A 13,633-nucleotide genomic window follows, 5' to 3' on the forward strand; every position below is an offset into this window, starting at 1 on the left:
TAATTGATTCATTCAGTGTTTTTTAATTAATCACATGACACAGATGTAATCATTGTGACCAATCTCAGCTAGCAGCACAATTGTATACAATGGATGGCATGAAAGGAAGACATCCATTGTTTACAATTGTCATGTGACCTGCTGCGATTGGTCACAGCGGTCACATGGTACCGGCAACGGGCCGATACAGAGATTGCTCAGCGTGGCAGAGTGGCCACACGCTGCGCTCCCACGGGTGCGCAGCAAGGCAGCAATCTGGAAGGACGTCATATGACACCCACCCGGATCAACGAAAGTCCCCCTTGGCTGTCATTTTGCTATTGGCCAGGCGGGAACTGGTTAAGATATTGCAGATAATACAGTAGTAGTGGTAGTAGTACTAACTAGAGATGAGCGAATCGAACTAGGCGAACCGGAATTCGAGTCGAATTTCAGGAAATATTCGATTCGTGTCGAAACCGAAATTTTGCCTACTTCGGGTGCGCGAATCGAACATTTCCCGATCAGCCGGCAAAAGTGTCCCTGCAGTGAGCTCCGCTATTTCTGACAGTTCTCTGACAGAAGGAACACATGTTTAGCGGTTGAAACATTGTATCTATTAGTTTACATTTAGGATACAGATGTTTCAACCACTGTACATGTGAAGAAGTTGTGAGAGAACTGTCAGAAATAGAGGAACTCTGCACATACACTTTTTGCCGGCTTGGAATTATTCTTCTTTTCATCCTACTTCTTCTTCTTCTTCATCCTCAGAAGAAGAGGATGAGGATGAGGATGAAGAAGAAGAAGAAGAAGAAGAAGTAGGATGAAAAGAAGAATAATTCCAAGCCGGCAAAAAGTGTATGTGCAGAGTTCCTCTATTTCTGACAGTTCTCTCACAGCTTCTTCACATGTACAGCGGTTGAAACATCTGTATCCTAAATGGAAACTAATAGATACAATTTGTATCTATTAGTTTCCATTTAGGATACAGATATTTCAACCGCTGTACATGTGAAGAAGCTGTGAGAGAACTGTCAGAAATAGAGGAACTCTGCACATACACTTTTTGCCGGCTTGGAATTATTCTTCTTTTCATTCTTCTTCTTCTTCCTCATCCTCATCCTCATCCTCATCCTCTTCTTCTGAGGATGAGGATGAAGAAGAAGAAGAAGAAGAAGTAGGATGAAAAGAAGAATAATTCCAAGCCGGCAAAAAGTGTATGTGCAGAGTTCCTCTATTCTGCAGATACACTTAGAGGAGCTCTGCAGATACACTTAGAGGAGCTCTGCACATACACTTTTTGCCGGCTTGGAATTAATCTTATTTTCATCCTACTTCTTCTTCTTCTTCTTCTTCTTCTTCATCCTCATCCTCAGAAGAAGAAGAGGATGAGGATGAGGATGAAGAAGAAGAAGAAGAAGTAGGATGAAAATAAGAATAATTCCAAACCGGAAAAAAGTGTATGTGCAGAGCTCCTCTAAGTGTATCTGCAGAGCTCCTCTAAGTGTATCTGCAGAATAGAGGAACTCTGCACATACACTTTTTGCCGGAAACCGCTGTATGGAGTGAATGTCCCAGAACTGTCAGAAATAGACTATTTATGACAGTTCTGGGACATTCACTGCATACAGCTGTTTTAACCGCTGTATGGAGGGAATGTCATGGAACTGTCAGAAATAGACTATTAATGACAGTTCTGGGACTGTCCTTCAATGCAGCGGTTGAAACATTGTATGTATTTGTTTCCATAAATGGATCCATTTATGGAAACAAATACATACAATGTTTCAACCGCTGCATGGAAGGACAGTCCCAGAACTGTCATTAATAGTCTATTTCTGACAGTTCCATGACATTCCCTCCATACAGCGGTTAAAACAGCTGTATGGAGTGAATGTCCCAGATCTATCAGAAATAGACTATTTATGACAGTTCTGGGACATTCACTGCATACAGCTGTTTTAACCGCTGTATGGAGGGAATGTCATGGAACTGTCAGAAATAGACTATTAATGACAGTTCTGGGACTGTCCTTCCATGCAGCGGTTGAAACATTGTATGTATTTGTTTCCATAAATGGATCCATTTATGGAAACAAATACATACAATGTTTCAACCGCTGCATGGAAGGACAGTCCCAGAACTGTCATTAATAGTCTATTTCTGACAGTTCCATGACATTCCCTCCATACAGCGGTTAAAACAGCTGTATGGAGTGAATGTCCCAGATCTATCAGAAATAGACTATTTATGACAGTTCTGGGACATTCACTGCATACAGCTGTTTTAACCGCTGTATGGAGGGAATGTCATGGAACTGTCAGAAATAGACTATTAATGACAGTTCTGGGACTGTCCTTCCATGCAGCGGTTGAAACATTGTATGTATTTGTTTCCATAAATGGATCCATTTATGGAAACAAATACATACAATGTTTCAACCGGTGCATGGAAGGACAGTCCCAGAACTGTCATTAATAGTCTATTTCTGACAGTTCCATGACATTCCCTCCATACAGCGGTTGAAACCGCTGTATGGAGTGAATGTCCCAGAACTGTCAGAAATAGACAGAAACTGTCACAGAACTGTCCTTCTTCTCATCCTTCTCCTTCTTCTCATCCTTCTTCTCATCCTTCTTCTCATCCTTCTCCTTCTTCTCATCCTTCTCCTTCTTCTCATCCTTCTCCTTCTGCTCATCCTTCTTCTCATCCTTCTCCTTCTTCTCATCCTTCTCCTTCTCCTTCTTCTCATCCTTCTCCTTCTCCTTCTTCTCATCCTTCTCCTTCTCATCCTTCTCCTTCTCCTTCTCATCCTTCTCCTTCTTCTCATCCTTCTCCTTCTTCTCATCCTTCTCCTTCTCCTTCTTCTCATCCTTCTCCTTCTCCTTCTCATCCTTCTCCTTCTTCTCATCCTTCTCCTTCTCCTCATCCTTTTTCTTCTCATCCTTCTCCTTCTCCTTCTTCTCATCCTTCTCCTTCTTCTCATCCTTCTCCTTCTTCTCATCCTTCTCCTTCTTCTCATCCTTCTCCTTCTTCTCCTTCTTCTCATCATTCTCCTTCTTCTCATCCTTCTCCTTCTTCTCATCCTTCTCATCCTTCTTCTCATCCTTCTTCTTCTCATCCTTCTCCTTCTTCTCATCCTTCTCCTTCTCCTTCTTCTCATCCTTCTCCTTCTTCTCATCCTTCTCCTTCTTCTCATCCTTCTCCTTCTCATCCTTCTCCTTCTCCTTCTTCTCTTCCTTCTCCTTCTTCTCATCCTTCTCCTTCTTCTCATCCTTCTTCTTCTCATCCTTCTCCTCCTTCTTCTCATCCTTCTTCTCATCCTTCTCCTTCTTCTCATCCTTCTCCTTCTTCTCATCCTTCTCCTTCTTCTCATCCTTCTCCTTCTTCTCATCCTTCTCCTTCTTCTCATCCTTCTCCTTCTTCTCATCCTTCTCCTTCTTCTCATCCTTCTCCTTCTTCTCTTCCTTCTCCTTCTTATCATCCTTCTCCTTCTTCTCATCATTCTCCTTCTTCTCATCCTTCTCCTTCTTCTCATCCTTCTTCTTCTCATCCTTTTCCTTCTTCTCATCCTTCTTCTTCTCATCCTTCTTCTTCTCATCCTTCTCCTTCTCATCCTTCTCTTTCTTCTCATCCTTCTCCTTCTCCTTCTCATCCTTCTCTTTCTTCTCATCCTTCTCCTTCTCCTTCTTCTCATCCTTCTCCTTCTTCTCATCCTTCTCCTTCTCCTTCTTCTCATCCTTCTCCTTATTCTCAGCCTTCTTCTTCTCATCCTTCTCCTTCTCATCCTTCTCCTTCTCATCCTTCTCCTTCTTCTCATCCTTCTCCTTCTCCTTCTTCTCATCCTTCTCCTTCTCCTTCTTCTCATCCTTCTCCTTCTTCTCATCCTTCTCCTTCTTCTCATCCTTCTCCTTCTCCTTCTTCTCATCCTTCTCCTTCTCCTCATCCTTTTTCTTCTCATCCTTCTCCTTCTCCTTCTTCTCATCCTTCTCCTTCTTCTCATCCTTCTCCTTCTTCTCATCCTTCTCCTTCTTCTCATCCTTCTCCTTCTTCTCATCCTTCTCCTTCTCCTTCTTCTCTTCCTTCTCCTTCTTATCATCCTTCTCCTTCTTCTCATCCTTCTTCTTCTTCTCATCCTTCTTCTTCTCATCCTTTTCCTTCTTCTCATCCTTCTTCTTCTCATCCTTCTTCTTCTCATCCTTCTCCTTCTCATCCTTCTCTTTCTTCTCATCCTTCTCCTTCTCCTTCTTCTCATCCTTCTCCTTCTTCTCATCCTTCTCCTTCTTCTCATCCTTCTCCTTCTTCTCATCCTTCTCCTTATTCTCAGCCTTCTCCTTCTCATCCTTCTCCTTCTCATCCTTCTCCTTCTCATCCTTCTCCTTCTTCTCATCCTTCTCCTTCTCCTTCTTCTCATCCTTCTCCTTCTCCTTCTTCTCATCCTTCTCCTTCTTCTCATCCTTCTCCTTCTTCTCATCCTTCTCCTTCTTCTCATCCTTCTCCTTCTCCTTCTTCTCATCCTTCTCCTTCTCCTCATCCTTTTTCTTCTCATCCTTCTCCTTCTCCTTCTTCTCATCCTTCTCCTTCTTCTCAGCCTTCTCCTTCTTCTCAGCCTTCTCCTTATTCTCAGCCTTCTTCTTCTCATCCTTCTCCTTCTCATCCTTCTCCTTCTCATCCTTCTCCTTCTTCTCATCCTTCTCCTTCTTCTCATCCTTCTCCTTCTCCTTCTTCTCATCCTTCTCCTTCTCCTTCTTCTCATCCTTCTCCTTCTCCTTCTTCTCATCCTTCTCCTTCTTCTCATCCTTCTCCTTCTTCTCATCCTTCTCCTTCTCCTTCTTCTCATCCTTCTCCTTCTCCTCATCCTTTTTCTTCTCATCCTTCTCCTTCTCCTTCTTCTCATCCTTCTCCTTCTTCTCATCCTTCTCCTTCTTCTCATCCTTCTCCTTCTTCTCATCCTTCTCCTTCTTCTCCTTCTTCTCATCATTCTCCTTCTTCTCATCCTTCTCCTTCTTCTCATCCTTCTCATCCTTCTTCTCATCCTTCTTCTTCTCATCCTTCTCCTTCTTCTCATCCTTCTCCTTCTCCTTCTTCTCATCCTTCTCCTTCTTCTCATCCTTCTCCTTCTCATCCTTCTCCTTCTCCTTCTTCTCTTCCTTCTCCTTCTTCTCATCCTTCTCCTTCTTCTCATCCTTCTTCTTCTCATCCTTCTCCTCCTTCTTCTCATCCTTCTTCTCATCCTTCTTCTTCTCATCCTTCTCCTTCTTCTCATCCTTCTCCTTCTCCTTCTTCTCATCCTTCTCCTTCTTCTCATCCTTCTCCTTCTTCTCATCCTTCTCCTTCTTCTCATCCTTCTCCTTCTTCTCATCCTTCTCCTTCTCCTTCTTCTCTTCCTTGTCCTTCTTATCATCCTTCTCCTTCTTCTCATCATTCTCCTTCTTCTCATCCTTCTCCTTCTTCTCATCCTTCTTCTTCTCATCCTTTTCCTTCTTCTCATCCTTCTTCTTCTCATCCTTCTTCTTCTCATCCTTCTCCTTCTCATCCTTCTCTTTCTTCTCATCCTTCTCCTTCTCCTTCTTCTCATCCTTCTCCTTCTTCTCATCCTTCTCCTTCTCCTTCTTCTCATCCTTCTCCTTATTCTCAGCCTTCTTCTTATCATCCTTCTCCTTCTTCTCATCATTCTCCTTCTTCTCATCCTTCTCCTTCTTCTCATCCTTCTCCTTCTTCTCATCCTTCTTCTCCTTCTTCTCATCCTTCTCCTTCTCCTTCTTCTCATCCTTCTCCTTCTCCTTCTTCTCATCCTTCTCCTTCTTCTCATCCTTCTCCTTCTTCTCACCCTTCTCCTTCTCCTTCTTCTCATCCTTCTCCTTCTCCTTCTTCTCATCCTTCTCCTTCTCCTTCTCCTTCCTCATCTCCAAGGGCATTTAAATTAAAGGTACAGTGTTCTGCACTAATTTAAAGGCTCTCTGAAGCCTAGAAACCCTTTAAATAAGTCATCTTCGTAGCGGAGAAATTCGCATCGAATCGAATTTCACACTGGAATTCGCCGAATCAGCCGAATCGAATTTTTCATTTCTTCGCTCATCTCTAGTACTAACCAGCAGGATGGTTTTAATCAGGAAAAAGTAACCCAAGTGGTGTATACCTAACTTTTATTTTATCATTTGGGATAGGATAGTGTGGTAAATGTGAACAATATAACAGGAGGTAGGCTTAAATGATGCAAAAATAGCAACAGCAAGCAAAAACCCTGTAGAATAAAATGGTGGTAGTTGCTGTTTTTAATGTAACATGATATTAGAGCACTTGTTTCTCAAATGGTAATTTTCAGTACAAAACACAATAGAGTTAACTTTAGTGCACACAAACACAATATATTCAAAAGATGAAGTTGTGATGAGTGAAATTCATAACTCCATAAGTCCATAAATGTCTCTTTAAAAGTCTTTTTAGGTTATTGTTTTTGAGTTACCCATGAATGATGACCCTTGAATTATTGATGTAATTCTTGCTTTCATTGCCTTATATAACCTGTGTAGCGCAATCATCGATTTCATACTTTTCTTTACAAATAACTTCATTGCTATCACATAGAGGGCCAATAGCCCCATATGTAATATTTTGATGTTACATGTTTTCTGTACTGAGACTTTGGGGGGGTTTATTAGACCCACAATCTGTGATTGTATTTAAAATCCCTGTTTACCAGCTGTTTATATAACTATGCTGGTAGACAAGTGGTGAAAAAATAGATGGTCAGCAACAAATCAATGCTCCATTTTGAGTGCCCCGAATGTAAAATAAACTCCATCAACATAAAAAAACAAAAAAAAATTATTATGGTTAGACAAAAATTCACTGGGACTGCAAATCTTGAACTCATAGGATATCCTTTGTGCAGGGAAAACATCCTGAGAAGAGCTTGGCATCAGGAGACGTGTGGATGGAACCTACTACAATAGAGACAATGGAGAGGATAATAAGTGCTCGGAGAGAGGAAGGCAATAGAGAGGATGATATGTGCACACACATAGGTAAAGACAATGGAGAGGATATATGCACACAGAGCAGCAGACAATGTAGAGAGACAATATATGTATGCAGACACATCTTACTTCTCAGTAAACAATGCAAGGAACAAAGAACTAACTTAAAACATAAAAACCTATAGCAACTGATTTGAACACATGCAGTAAAAGTCTTTATCACTTGCTGTCATTCCTTGTTTTGTACAAGTCCAGTTTTTAATTCTTTCAGTAATCTTCTGATTGTCAGCATTCACATGGCTCAATTATTTACAATCCTATCATTGAGGGCTGACACTGAACAAGGTAGATGGAAGCCCCTGTGTGATCTGGGTGTGTTCTTGCACAAGGGTTCCCATTCAGCTGATGAATCCGTGGAGATGTCAGGGCAGAAGGGCTTAAAGTTTATTTACACCTTTACAGTCACTTAAGGGTCAAAACCCTTTTGTGTACAGTATATTTGTTATGTGTTCACTTTCACACAGCATACTAAAAAGTAATTAAAAATATATATTTAACCCTTCTAGTTATTTCTTTGGAGCAGATTTATACATATACTATGTGAAGAATAGATGTGACGATAAGGGACAGACTTGAAGGACAGTTTTTTTTAAAGTGCTTTAATATACAATGCAGAACCCAAGCCTTGAGATCTGTATCCCTTTCTTAGGATGGACAGGGTTCAAATCTAGTTTACAACTGATAATGAGACCTGCCAGCACAGTATGCACAATTATAAAGTGGTATTAAACCCAAAACCAAAAATAAAATATATTGCAGCTTCCCAATTATTAGTGGCTGTAGTTTTCTTTTTTATTGCGCTTTTCCCTTCAGTTTTCGCCTGGTGATCTGGCCAGTAACACACCTCCTGTATTACACTCTAGATGAATGAGCACAGAGGGCACAGCATTGTTAATCTGGGAGGAGGGGAGGGTTAGATGTACTAGCAGATTTAAATACACTAACACGTTGAAGCCAATTTTCAGCTAATCCTTTATAATCAGTTACAGAAAACATTTTTTTTTTTATAAAGTACAAAAATTATTAAAATGATCATTGTAAACACCTCTGTCAGTGGTAAATGGTTTGTTTCAACAGTGTAACTGTATACATCTGCAAGAGAGCTTGATCTTTTGAAAAACAACAGATTTACTGGTAAGATCACCAGATGAAGATAGAAGAAAGAAAACCAATGCAGCTATCACATCTAAGAATTGGTAAGCTGCAACATAATAAATGTTTGTTTTTGGGTTTAATCCTGCTTTAAATAACATTACTCCACAGCCACCTACTAAAATTATATATATATATATATATCACTACCCCCTCCCGGGGCCACTTTTTGCTGTTTGTCCTCAGCTCAGTGGTTGCCCCAATCTTGCAAGCCTCCCAACACCTCTGGTACTCTATGTTCAGATATATTTCAACAGTATGAAATAATAGTGCAAGAGACATGATTCTTTATTAACACCTCTATATTAGGCTCGTTCAAAAGAGTAGACCACAAAATGAAGGTCTAGGAGGTACATTCCCAATTAATGCATAAAAACAAAACACTGATAAATGGAAATAACCAAATAGCAACAGTTAACCGATTATACGGTCACAAATGGTATTTTGTAACCATGTACCTGCATCACAAGCAGTGGCAGGGGGTAGAAAAGGATTGTTGACTTATCAGCTCCCTCTGGGCTCACAATAGGGACTGCAAAGAAACAGAAATATATATATTCAGGCATAAATTAGTATAAAAAACCCTAATTTGAATAGCAATGGCTTAGATTCAAAGGGGTTCCTTTAACTAGAAATAGCAACTTGAGTCTTGAGATGTTTCAAGTTCCTGATGTGATAGTAGTCATTGTCTTCTGCTAGCAATGGTGGAGCCCATATACAGCAGTGAGAAATGGTAATTCAATGAAGATAACAGATAAACTGTGGTGAATGCTCAAAGCCAAGATCTCTTGGTATTGAGGTGTCATGGTGTAAGGTCAGGTTCAGAGACCAGTTGCTATAGCAGTAAAAGGCTTACCTGGAACCAGCAGGATAGGTACACCAGCGGATCCCCCTGGGAATGACGCAGGCTCACCTGAGGTGCGGGGTCTAAGTATTAACCGGTATTCACCAGAGCTCCTAATGGTGGAGATGGATTGGGCTGCGTGTTAATAAAAGGTCGCAGATCTCAGGATCACCCCACCAGGGAATGAGCAGACTGGGAACCAATAGCGGATCAACAGGTTAGGGATCAGACGAAAGCAAAGTCGGTCACAAGCCAAGGGTCGGTCACAAATGGTAGCAGATCAATCGTAGTACGTTAGGATGAGATGAAATCGTGGTCAGGAACAAGCCAAAGATCAGTAGCGGAGGAGTAGACAGCAGCAGGAACAGTAGCAGGATATTGGCTGGAAAGGCACAATAATCTGGCAAGGAGGAAGTCCAAGGACATGGCTTATATAGGAAGTTCATGGGAGGAGCAAGGAGTTCAAGGTTCAAGAGCAAATAAGGCACAAGGCAGGATTATCCAATAGAAGAGGCAGAGTGTTGTCCAGCATCCCAGGTAGCTCAGTGAGAAGAGTTACTGCCTGACACAGTAGAAGTCCCAGGTTCAAGTCCGGGCCCTGACAGTACTCCCCTCCTCCCAGGACGTCCTCTGGATGTCTTAGGACTGGGCTTGTGTGGAAACCTCTGGTGGAATTCTCTTGTTAGTCTAGGAGCATGAACATTCTCCTCAGGCTCCCAAGAATTTTCTTCTGGCCCATATCCTTCCCATTGAACCAGATACTGTAACTTATTCCTAAAGATCCTGGAATCAAGGATTTTCTCCACCACAAATCTTCTTCACCCTGTACCTCAACAGGTGGAGGAGGTGGAAAAATTCTTCCAGGGAAAGGATTTTCCTGAAACGGTTTGAGTAGTGATATATGAAAAACAGGGTGAATCCTCATACTATCCGGAAGCTTTAAGCGAAAGGTGACTGGGTTGATTTGGGCAGAAATCTGAAAAGGACCCAGAAACTTTTGACCCAACTTAGCAGATGGCACATGGACCTTCAAATTCTTTGTTGATAACCAAACTTTGTCACCCACATGAAACGTAGGAAGTGTTCTCCGGTGTCTGTCTGCAGCCTTTTTGTAATATTCCTGAGCCTCCCTCAAAGTCTCAATCAATTTCTCTTGAATCTCCTGCAATGTAGTTAGTCTATTGGTAACAGCAGGGATTGGAGTTGTGATAGGGAGATCAGGAATAAAAACTGGATGATAACCGGTGTTTAAGTAAAAAGGACTTTGAGAGGTGGAACTATGTTTAGAATTGTTGTATGCAAACTCTGCAGTGGGAAGACAGTCCACCCAGTCATCCTGAAGATAAGTGACAAAGCATCGAAGATACTGTTCCATTGTTTGATTAGTTCTCTCAGTCTGACCATTAGACTGGGGATGAAAAGCAGAGGACAGATTAATTGTAACACCTAAGGCTGAGCAAAAACTTCTCCAGAATTTTGAAGTAAACTGCACACCTCTGTCAGACACTACATCATCAGGGATTTTTTGCAGTTTAAAGACTTCTCGAACCATTAGTTCTGCAGTCTGTTCAGCAGTGGGCACCCCCTTAACTGGAACAAAATGGGCCATTTTAGTGAGACGGTCAACCACTACCAAAATGGTGGTCATTCCTTTTGAGGGAGGTAAATCCACCACAAAATCCATAGAAATAGACCCCCATGGTCTTGATGGAACAGGGAGTGGCTGAAGCAACCCCAAAGGGGAGGCTCTGGGAATCTTATTGCGTGCACAGGTCAAGCATGAGGTCACATAGCGTTTGACATCTTTCTTGTACCCCGGCCACCAAAAGGAACGTGATAATAGTTCTTCAGTCTTAGCGACTCCAAAATGCCCAGCAAGTTTGGAATCATGAACCAACTTGAGAGCTTCCACCCGAACAGATTCAGGTACATAAAGATAATGTCCTTGAATCCAAAAGCCATTCTTATAAGTCAGGTTAATGTCCGTAGGTGGATGATTGAGAAGTGGGTCATTCTCATACCCCTCTTTAAGAAGATTCAAGAATGCCTTAGGACTTGTGGCCCCTAGAAAGTTCTTTTGAGGCAGGATTGTGCATTCAGAAGTGTTCTCCTGGAGAGGCCCAGACGACATTCGTGATAAGGCATCAGCCTTGCCATTTCTTGACCCAGGTCGATATGAGATAATAAAATTGAACCTAGAAAAGAACAGTGACCAACGTGCTTGTCTAGAAGACAATCTCTTGGCAGAACGGATGAATTCAAGATTTTTATGATCCGTGAAGACAGTCACAGGATGCTTAGCCCCTTCCAACAGATGCCTCCATTCGGAAAAGGCTTCCTTAATTGCCAGCAACTCCTTATTCCCAATGTCATAATTCCTTTCAGCAGATGACATCAAACGAGAAAAATAAGCACAGGGATGAAGCTGCATTTTTTCCCCTCGTCGCTGAGAAATGATAGCTCCCACGGCGGAGTCTGAGGCATCCACTTCCACAATAAAAGGTAGCTCAGGATCAGGATGTACCAATATTGGTGCAGATGTGAAGAGAGTCTTTAGCTTACTAAAAGCAGTTTGTGCCTCAGATGACCATGCAAAGGGCACTCCTTTCTTTGTCAGCTGTGTAATTGGTGCTATTACTTTAGAGAAGTTTCTTATGAATTTCCTATAAAAATTGGCAAATCCAATAAATCGTATTTCCTTAACGTTTCCAGGGGCAGTCCAATCCACCACTGCCTTGATCTTTTCGGGATCCATGCTCACTCCTTCTGAAGAAACGATATATCCCAAGAACTGGATCTGGGCTCGTTCAAACTCACACTTCTCCAGTTTGATGTAAAGTCGGTTCATCCTTAACCTTTTGAATACAGTGCAGACATGCTTGCGATGCTCCACTAGGTTGTCCGAAAAGATGAGGATATCGTCCAGATAAGCAATAACAAACTGGTCCAACAAATCTCGAAACACATCATTGATGAAGTGCTGAAAAGTCGCGGGAGCATTACATAGGCCAAAAGGCATAACTAGGGACTCAAAGTGTCCATATCTGGTTCTAAAGGCAGTCTTCCATTCGTCACCTTGACGCATGCGTACCAGGTTATATGCCCCCCGCAAGTCAAGTTTTGTGAAGACTTTGGCAGAGCGGAGTCTTTCCAACATCTCTGCGATTAAAGGGAGTGGGTAACGGTTTTTAACAGTGATTTTTAGAGATGAGCGAATCGAACTTGGCGAAGTGGAATTCGTTTCGAAGATTAGGAAAAATTCGATTCGCGCCGAATCCGAATATTAGCAGACTTTGGAAGCGCGAATCGAAATTTTCCAAAAATGGCGGCGACATGTGTGGCGATGGAGCGGGGATCTCTGGGAAGGCGCGCAGACAAGGCGCGCTGACCCATAATGCATTCATTCATGACATGTGATCGCATTAGCCAATCAGCAGCCAGCCAGCCAGCACTGTGTAATGGTCGAGCTATAAATTGCGGCCATCTTAGAATTCTCCATTAGCCTCCGGTCATTCAAGAGAGACAGACCTCTCTGTATTAGGGACAGAGCTAGGGCCAAAGAGACTTTAGGGACACAGAATTGTTACTCAGGGACACAGAATTGTTACTCAGGGACACAGAATTGTTACTCAGGGACAGACACAGAATTGTTACTGAGGGACACAGAATTGTTACTCAGGGACACAGAACTGTTACTGAGGGACACAGAACTGTTACTCAGGGACAGACACAGAATTGTTACTGAGGGACACAGAATTGTTACTGAGGGACACAGAATTGTTACTCAAGGACACAGAATTGTTACTCAAGGACACAGAATTGTTACTCAAGGACACAGAATTGTTACTCAGGGACAGACACAGAATTGTTACTCAGGGACACAGAATTGTTACTGAGGGACACAGAATTGTTACTGAGGGACACAGAATTGTTACTGAGGGACACAGAATTGTTACTCAGGGACAGACACAGAATTGTTACTGAGGGACACAGAATTGTTACTCAGGGACACAGAATTGTTACTGAGGGACAGACACAGAATTGTTACTCAGGGACAGACACAGAATTGTTACTCAGGGACAGACACAGAATCGTTACTCAGGGACAGACACAGAATTGTTACTCAGGGACACAGAATTGTTACTGAGGGACACAGAATTGTTACTCAGGGACACAGAATTGTTACTCAGGGACAGACACAGAATTGTTACTCAGGGACACAGAATCGTTGAATTAAAGAGTATGTCAGACAACACGCAGAGGAGTGGCAGAGGAGGCAATGTTTCAGGAGCGAGCAGACGTGGCAGCAGAGGAAGGGGTCGAGGCAGCACTAGTCGCAGCCAGAGGCCAGTGCTCCCGGTGTCATCCAGCGGTCGTGTCTCCACCGACAACCCTGCCGTCATCGATTGGTTGGCTCGGTCGTCTTCCTCTTCCCAGGTCACCTCTGACACCTACAGCCAATGGTCGGTGGGTACGTCAGACACAACCGTTAGTTGGCATGGCCCGGGAGCAAGCCCACTGAAATCACGTGTCCTCTACCTGCCCCTGTCCTTTGGTGTTCCCTCACCAAGCGAAGTATCGCATGCTGTGGGCTCAGCCCCACTGTACAGTGAGG

This window comes from Staurois parvus, unplaced genomic scaffold (genome assembly GCF_062004578.1).
Source record: "Staurois parvus isolate SC_StPar_1 unplaced genomic scaffold, SC_StPar_1.0 ptg000714l, whole genome shotgun sequence".
Lineage (NCBI taxonomy): Eukaryota > Metazoa > Chordata > Amphibia > Anura > Ranidae > Staurois > Staurois parvus.